The sequence below is a fragment of the Microtus ochrogaster genome, chromosome 16 (assembly GCF_000317375.1).
Source record: "Microtus ochrogaster isolate Prairie Vole_2 chromosome 16, MicOch1.0, whole genome shotgun sequence".
Lineage (NCBI taxonomy): Eukaryota > Metazoa > Chordata > Mammalia > Rodentia > Cricetidae > Microtus > Microtus ochrogaster.
This window is the reverse complement of record NC_022018.1, coordinates 13,941,792-13,949,357: the sequence shown is the minus strand read 5'-3', so window position 1 is coordinate 13,949,357 and position 7,566 is coordinate 13,941,792. Positions and strand designations below refer to the sequence as shown.

At 46.1% G+C, this 7,566-nt stretch overlaps 1 protein-coding gene across 7 annotated transcripts in view; it reads right to left on the bottom strand.

Moving 5' to 3' along the window:
* Window positions 1–7,566, bottom strand: part of Kiaa1217 (KIAA1217 ortholog) — a 295,596-nt gene that overhangs the window by 50,152 nt on the left and 237,878 nt on the right. The gene's annotated exons all lie outside the window — the stretch shown is intronic.

The window sequence follows — 7,566 nt, the reverse complement described above, 5'->3', positions numbered from 1 at the left end:
AGAGAGAGAGAGAGAGAGAGAGACAGAGACAGAGACAAAGACAAAGAGAGAGACAGAGAGAGAGACAGAATGCCTGGTGAGACTGAGTTAGTAGTCAAGGAGCTACTGTGTCTACAGTAGTGAAGGAGGGAAGGGCAATAGGAACCAATGCAGGGTCCCACAAGGAAGGCAAACCCCAGGATTTATTTGCAAATCAGGAACCTTTTCAGAATGAAAGGGAGTCACTGGTTACTATGGAAGGCCAGAGGTAAATCTGACTGGCCCCAGACTAGCTGCAAAGTGTGTCCTTCCAGATGTGGGCCATTTTTAAGGCCGTTGGCCCGACTGTGAATGTGATGGTAGCTGAGGTGAGGACATTTGAGGACTCAAATTTTAACTGGATCCTATGACTTCTCTGCTGAGAACAGCCCAGAGTAGATGGACTCTGAGTGGGGAAACAGCTTAGAAAATCACATGATAGTCAAGAACAGCTTCTCTTAGCTGATGGCATTTGGGTGAAGCCCTGAGGTTGGAGAGGAGCCAGTCCGGCGGCTGTTCAGTGGCAGTAAGCACCAGGCGGGCACAACCACAAATGAACAGTCTTCAAAGCAGGAGAATTCCTGCCAAGTTTAGACCCAGGGGCCAGCATACATGCAGTGGCGTCCATGGCAGGGAATGCCGAAAGTCTGCGGGAGTTTGCATCTTCAATGTCTTCCAAAGGCTGATGGGTTAAAGGATTCATCCCTAGCCTGTGGTACGACAGGGAAATTCTGCAAAGTGGTTTCAATGGAAGGAGGCCAGGTCATAGGAGGTGTGCATGCCTACGATGGGGATACATGACCTTGGTCCTTCTTGCTTCCTGCTGTCATGAGATGCAGAGGGCTCTTCTGCCACACACTCCCACCTTGATAAAAGTGCAGCCACAGGCTCAAGGTGAGAGGGCCAAGTAAATGTGGACTGAAATCCTTGAACCATGATCCATGAGCCCTTCCCCTTAGTAAGCTACATGTCTTGAGTGTTTTGTTACAGTGATGGAAAGGGCACAGAAAGCAGAACTCTCAACACCCAGCGGTCATAGGGCCAACAGGTTCTGGCATTGTTAAGAGAGTTGCCCTTGGTCTCATCCACTACCTACAAAGATCATATCTGAAATACAGCTGGAGTCAGGATCCTAGAATTGAATGGTTTCTCAGGAGGAACTTATTCAGCCCTCATAATTCTCTCCATTCTGGTTCAGTGATTCTGACGTCAGGAGAGAGAGAGAGAGAAAAAAAGAAGGGTGTGTCAAATCAGACAAGTGGGTCAAAGCTCAGACACACCCAGGACAGGGCTCCCAAGGTGCACCGCTTCTGCAGCCCTGTGGGTTCTTCCCAGAACAGTAAATGAGGTCGGGAAGCACTCCCAGTAGTTACTTTATTTCAGTTTACTCTCTGTGCAGGCTGTATTACTTGGGACCTGAGAATAGCCCCAGGCCAGTGACAAGACACATTTTTCTCTTGGATCTGGATGGCCACCTAACTAGATAGCTTCATGTTTTTATGCTCATAAGACTCTTTCTTGATCAGACAACTTTCAGGATCACCAAGTGGTTTTTGCACCTCTTTTCATCAGAACTGAGGGTGCAACCTTTCAAGATTACAGCAGGCACTGAGTTTCATCAAGGGAGGCTTTCTCATTCTTCAGGGAACGTGGCTAACTGCCCTGCAGGGTGCAGTAGCCACGGCTGCCCTGCAATGGTGACGCACAGCCTGGGGTCAAGTGTTTCATTTCCTGTTGGCTCTGGCAGTGACTCTAGCTACCACACCCCAGAGCCAGCCAACTTGAAATCATCAATTTTGGATTTTCTTTCTCTTCCCTGAGGGTGTTCTTCAATATTCATGCTCTGGAGTGGTGCCCCATTTTTTTTTTTTTTTTGAATTCAGGTCCAAACTGGTAGAAACAGCTATTCATTTCTGTTACAGACTGTACCTTATTTCCAACTGACAGTGTTGGACGCTAGGAAGAGCTGGTCCTGGGGTAGTTGTGAATATAAGCTCCACTATTTCTGTAACAGAATCGTATGACATTGTGTACATGAGATGCTGGGATTACAGGAGTAGCTCCCGTGCCTGCCTCCTACCTACTTTAGCTGTAAAACCCTAGTGTGGACTCCAAAGAAATGACTCAGGGCTGGGTGGAGGTGTCGCACATCTTTTATCGTAGCGCTTGGGAGGTAGAGGCAGGTGGATCTCTGAGATTGAGGCCAGCCTGGTCTACAGAGTAAGTACCAAGAGAGCCAGGGTTACACAGGAAAATCTATCTCTAAAACTCAAACAAAGACAAATGAAAAACAAAGCAAAAACAATGACTCAGAAAAAGAAGAAAGACGTTTCCTATCTGTGCCCTCTCTAATATTCTTACTGAGATCATCTTTCCAGTCACTGGTGGGTGATGGAGGAGGAAGGGACCTACTACCTCTATTACAAGGCAAACAGTATGGAGGCAGTGTGGTATTGAGACCCCAGTTTACTGGAATGGCTCTGGTTATCACACTCTGACCTGTGTCTCCTTATATCTTTTTAAAGTCAGGCTACAGGGCAGAAGCCTCCAAATTCCCTTTAGCTCCAAGGCTGGACAAGGAGGACATGATTTGACCCACAGCAATACAGTAAAAAAAATGTAGATTTTTAAAAAAAGACCTACCATTTTTGGAACTTTGGAATTAATGACTAGACTTAACTGTAGTTTTGAATCACATCATTCATGAGAAAAATAAAGCCTAGAGTTCCAGTAAGCATGAATGCCATCTACTTGGCCATCAGTCGGAGAGCCAATGAGTCATGGCGGAAGCCAAGATGCGGTGTGAGCATCACGAGACCTGAGCTGCTTAGATGAGCCATGTTTTCAGGCTGGGGGTGGTCATGCTCATTTCTACACTTCAAGGAGGCTAGATCTGCCCCTAAGCCTCGACTCTGGGAAGGTTCTGGCTCACAAGGAAAAGGAACTATCTGACTGTTAAATTGTTTAGGCAACTCTGATTTCCTTCCATGTGTCAGAATCAAGACTCTGATTGACAGCACCTCTTGAATATTCAAAAGAAATGCAGTCATGTTTTAATTGGATCTAATTAGTGACAGGTGATGGCTTCTCCTTTGGAGAAATTGGTTTGTTTAAAGTAGCTCAGACTTCATAGCAGTCATTTTGTACAGAGTATCTCTTGTGCAACTATGGAGAGGGCTATCTTCATTAATCAGTTAGATGTCAAACGTGTTTGTTAGGTATCTGATGCCTGAGTTCAGTCTACTGTGTGGCTACCACATATTCCTTATCCATGAGGTTATATCCCAGGGAATGTAGTAACAATTCAACATATCGGCTCTTACTCGAGTTCTTAGACTGGCAAAACATCCCATCATGATGTCATTTTATAGGTACTGTAATGGCAGAAACATAGCCAGTTTTGGATAAAGACCAGTTGGCCTTCTTTTTATTTCATTATATGCAGCCCATAAATTCCAGACCATCTGAGGATTATCACGGAGCTCCCAGATGGGCCTGACCCAGGAAAGCGCTCCCGTTTCTGAATTCTTCTCAATTACAGTCTATATCACTGCTTTGGAATTAATTATGTACAACCATTCCCCTCAATTATGGTAGGGTTGTAATTGAAAAGTTTACTTGTACTTTCATTGTTTAGGACTTGGAATAAGTGGCGGTTGGATTTCCAGCTGGCCCCCAGAAGCTTCTTCATCTAAGCATATTATTAGTCCCATCGCTCCACATTGTTTTCAAGGAAAAACGTGTCCTAACTTCCCAGCTGGACTCTGGAGCACTGGAAAGAGATCTCCCCTGTGAAGCTCAGGACTCAGCGAGGCGCTGGGCTTGGTGTGTCTTCCCGCTCCCTACTTTGCTAGGAGACTCTGTCACTCTCAGGAAGACAGAAAAACATCTCCCAAGCATCCCCAAAGCCAAAATGAACCCCAAATGCCATGGCAGGTGTTTTCCCAGATGGATGTTGAGTCGTTTTTGGAGTCAGAGCACTGCTGCCCTACCACAGCGTAGCTTAGATGTGTACATTAAGCTCTGAGCATTTTATGATTGTCTTCAAAGTTTATGTGTGTGAGAACCACATCCAAGCTCCTCTCTGTGTCAGACAAAGCGACAGTTCGCAGCCAAATACGTAAGAGGACCTCAATAAACACCTATTGATCCACAGTTAGAGTCCTGTGGGAAAGCAGACCAGACAAATCGTCCCAGCGGATGGCAACACAGCCACACCTGCGGAGGGAGGGACCTCTGCCATCAAGCCCACTGCTCGGGTTCAGGGGCTCCTCAATGGATGCCCTCAGCCTGCCTTGTCTTTCGTCCCCAGACGACGACTCCTGAAACAGACTTGCTAGTGGCCCTGCTGCTCTGTACACTCCGAGTCGATTCCATTTGGGGCTCACACCTGGTTTTAACGTCTCACCCCTCATTCTACCTCATGATGTTTTGTGCTATTATATTAAAAAGTATGTCTGCCTGCCCCTTCCTTCAGCACGCCTATCTGGTCAAAAGACCAGGGCTTTTGTTCTTCAAGCCTAGGGTGCCTAAAAAGTCCTAGCCAGGTGCCATGTGGCTTCTCTTTCTTTAGATTCGGGCCACAGTCAGGGCTAGACTTTGTTCCTCAGTGCGACTCTTCCCTACTCTGAGGAACTTACCTGCTCTGGCTGAAAAACTGTTAACATGGAATCTCAGCTCCAGTTCCCTGAGCATGAAGAATCATGTTCCTTTTCAAGGATTCTGTTATGCGTTTGGGGCGATGGCCATTAGTGACTCTGCAATGAGCACCTTTGAATTTTGAGTGTTATTTCTAGAAAGATACTTTCGATTATCTGATCCAAGCTACAAACAGAAAATGGTAAAAACACAAACACCCTCGAGCTTTACAGTTCTTCCGGTCAGGAGTAATGATGCTGTTTCATGGAGTGATTTTATGACCAAGGGCAGGCAGAGCCCCTCGCTCTAACTGTCTGTCCCACATAATCTCCTCACAAGTTTCTTACAGTGGCTCGAACCCATTTTTCCTTTTTGGAATCCCAGCAGAAGGGGTTGTCTGGGCACAGCTATCAAAATATGCAAGGTGATCCTTCTCCTAGGAGCTCGGACACAGGAAGGGTGTTAGGAGAAAACTCATCACCCATGGGATCCGTGGAAGGAGGGCACCACCATGAGATATATTACACCGCTTATGCTGACCTTTCGCAGATATTCACCAAAGTGTTGTCAAAAAGCAAAGAGAAGCTGCCTCCCGGAGAACGAGGCACATGACGAGCATAAGCCTAAGGCTAAATGACTGAGTGTTGGGCGCTTCATTTCCTTGTCAACAGAGCTGTATACTCTCATGCTCCTTCAAACAAGCTGCCGAGGGACCTCTCCATCAGACATGTGAGAGAAAGGATTCTTCTCTCTGATCTCCAGTGTCCTGCAGCTATTTGGGCTATGACACTGAGTGCTCTTAGGAACCATACTGGAGTCTGCAGCCATCAGGAGAAAGCGTGGCTTCCTGCAGCTCTGGCCCCTAGGTTTTGTCAGCTTAGATGTAAAAATCTCACTTGGAGATTCTCAAAGAAAAAGCGCTCTCATTTATTTACCCTTAATATTATGAAATGGCAACAGAAATTGGCTTGGCATTTTATACCCCATGCTCATGATGTCAGACTTCAAGGGAGCTGCACATGCTTTAAAAATACTATCTAGATCAAATATTTCTAAAATAACGTCATGAGCTCAGTGAGCCGATAGCATGTAATTTTGTGCTTTGGTTATTGTTCCTGGTGTTTGTCTTTAACATTTTTTCCCCTTTGACATAGTACTCAGATGCAAGGGTTTTTTTTTTTTTTTTTTTTTTTTTAAAATAAATTCTACTAAGAATGTTCTCTCTTTTTCCCATTTCTATGTAATTGAGCTAATATACCAGCTAGGGCAGTTATACTTTAAATGGCATGCATATATTTAGCAGAATAATTATGCAAATTCTGCCATGTTTATGATTGTGAATGTCCTTTGGGAGCAGTTACTTAGCATCCAGTCCTAAAACGATTTTTGAAGCGTTCTTGTTGCAATATTCAGAACTCACTTCCGTCTGCTCCTCCGCAGTGGGAAGGTGGGTGACTTGATGCTATTTACCCATGGCTGCTATAGTAGACTATGCACTCCATGAATACAGGATTTCTTCCTTCGTTTTTCTTCATCTTAGGATGGGGATGGAACCTAAAGCCTTACACATGCTAAGCGAGGGCTCTACTGAGCTGTATCCTCATTATTTAAGATAGGGTCTCACTATGAAAACTGGGTTGGTCTTGATCTCAAATCCTCCTGTCTTAGACTCTCAGGTATTGGGGTTACAGATGTTTGTCGACATGCCTGGCAAGAGGCACAGCTCCTTTACTAGACGGAACCATTGCATAGCACTGGTGATTTTACAGAATCAACTTAGCACCCTTGTTCCTCAGTTTCTGTATCTGTGAAATGGGATGGAGCAAGTGCATATCTGAGCAGTTGTTCTGACAGTTCTATCCCATGCTATCTGGAAGACTCTTATTTCAGTGCTCACTTACAAAGGCCCTGGACATGAGGACGGGCTGCATTTCAGCTGAGTCATCACTGTCTATGGCTGTTTTGCGTCCAGGCTCAATCAGTGAGGACTGGAAAGTTGCTTTTCATTAGCGGAGACTCCAAACGTATGGAGCATGTGTCCGCGGTCTGTGGTGTGTGTGTGTACACACACCTGAGCATGTGCCTGAGGTCTGTGGTGTGTGTGTGTGTGTGTGTACACGCACCTGAGCATGTGCCTGTGGTGTGTGTGCACGCACCTGAGCATGTGCCTGTGGTCTGTGGTGTGTGTGTACACACGCACCAGAGCATGTGCCTGTGGCCTGTGGTGTGTGTGTGTGTGTGTACACGCACCTGAGCATGTGCCTGTGGTGTGTGTGTGTGTGTGTGCACGCGCACCTGTGTGGTGCTTTTATAGTGTGGATGTACATGCCTGCGCACTACCTGTGTGTACTGATCAGTTCTGGGCTTGTCACTGTTGTTTTTCAACTTGACCTGAGCCAGGGTCATCTGGATAGAGAGGACTTCAATTGAGAAAATGTCTCCAGGGCTGGAGAGATAGTTCAGCCATTAAAGGCTAGGCTCACAACCAAAAATGTAAGAGAAAATGTCTCCGTTATAGTGATCTGTGTGCAAGCTTGTGGGACATTTTCTTGATTAGTGGCTGATGTGGGAAGACTCAGCCCACTGGGGTCAGTAAGACCCCTGGACAGTTAGCTGTCTGGGTAGCAGAAGGAAGCGCAATGAGCACGCCAGAAGCAGCATTCCTCCATGGCCTCTGCTGTAGTTTCGCCTGCCTTGAGTTTCTGCTCTGACTTCTCTCAGTGACGGGCTGTGACCTGGGAGTGTAAGATGAAGAACCCTTTCCTCCCCAAGTTGCTTTTGGTCATGGTGTTTGTCACAGAAATAGAAAGCTAACTAGGGCAGGTACAAATGTATGTGTTCAGAGCATGTATGTCTGTGGTGTTTTCTGTGTGTCTGTCTGTATGTGTGTTCAGAGCACGTACGTCTGTG